The sequence below is a fragment of the Pteropus vampyrus genome, unplaced genomic scaffold (genome assembly GCF_000151845.1).
Source record: "Pteropus vampyrus isolate Shadow unplaced genomic scaffold, Pvam_2.0 Scaffold3297, whole genome shotgun sequence".
NCBI classification, from domain to species: Eukaryota; Metazoa; Chordata; class Mammalia; order Chiroptera; family Pteropodidae; genus Pteropus; species Pteropus vampyrus.
Window position 1 is genome coordinate 10,452 of NW_011892078.1, and position 1,272 is coordinate 11,723.

Consider the following 1,272-nt stretch of genomic DNA (forward strand, 5'->3'; position numbering starts at 1 on the left):
ATCCGAACTCCGAGGCCTTGGGCAGGATAAAACACAGCCGCGGCCTTGGGCGTCATTTGGCTCCGTGAGTGCTGGAGAATACCAGGGAAATGTGACTGTCAACACAGGCGGCTTCACAGAGGACCTCCCAAGTCCAGGCAATGTCCAGACGACCTCGGTGACGAGGCGTCGCCCCAGCAGGCAAGGGCGATGGGAAGCTTCCCGACCTTGAAATCAGAGTCCGCGGGTTCGAGAGTCAGCGCTGTTCTTCCCAAGAAACCCTGAGGAATTCTTAATCTCTCCGGCTCCATTTTCCATCTGTAAGGGGAGATTAATGCCCTTGTTACCTGCTACTTAATGATCGAATGACCTCGGCTGCAGATGTGAAGGGCCTAGTACGGTATCAGACTCATGGCCTGAAGTCACTGAGTGTGCTGACTGTGGATATCTGCTGGAGCCTCAGAATTCAGGTTTAGCAAGAGGATCGTGTTTAGCCGCAGGGTCAAAAGGAAAGAGCCTGAGCAGGAATAAATTCGTGGGGGTGGGAAAGGGTGAAGGGAGGCGAGCGCTATCTGGCCCCCTGGCCCTGCGGGGTGAGAGAGGCCGGCTGAAGGCTGATGACACGGTTCAGGCCCGGGGCGGCGCCATCAGCAGAACTGGGGAGAAGCCAGTGAGAGGAAAGCGAGGCCAGTCTGTTTTCAGCCGTGTTGACCTGCGGCCTGGGGCTGGACCTGCCCGCGAGGCCCAGCGGGTTTCGGGAAGGTCCTCAGGACAGGGGTCAGAGCTGAGCTCCAGGTGAGGGCGTCACCTGTATGGGGTGAGAGTCAAGCCACAGGGATGTCACTGCGATCCCGAGGCAGGAGCGCGGGAGGAGGAGGGAGCTAGGCCGCGCCGCGTGGCCGCCGCCAGGGCAGGGGAGGGGAATCTGGGAGCTGGGAGTGAGCCGGGTGTGGCCGGGAGGCCAGGAGCCTGAGAGAGGAGCTGGTTTTGAGTGCCACATGCCACAGAGGCCACAGAAAGAAGGGCGCGGAGTCGCGAGGAAGCGTTCGTGAGGGCCTTTGTGAGAAGTTCCAGGCGCGCGGCGGGAGCAGAAGCCAGGCTGCCGGGACGAGCGAAGAGGTTGGGGAAAGAATTCGTACTAATTCACATTTTGCAGAAGCAAAGGTGCCTACGAACGGAAAGCGACCGGAAACCTAGAGAAAAGCCGGTCTCCGGGGCGCCGCTCCGGCCGCCGAGCATCCTTCGCGAACAGCCCGGGCTGCTCCACGACCGCGCGCGCGTCGCTGACGCCCC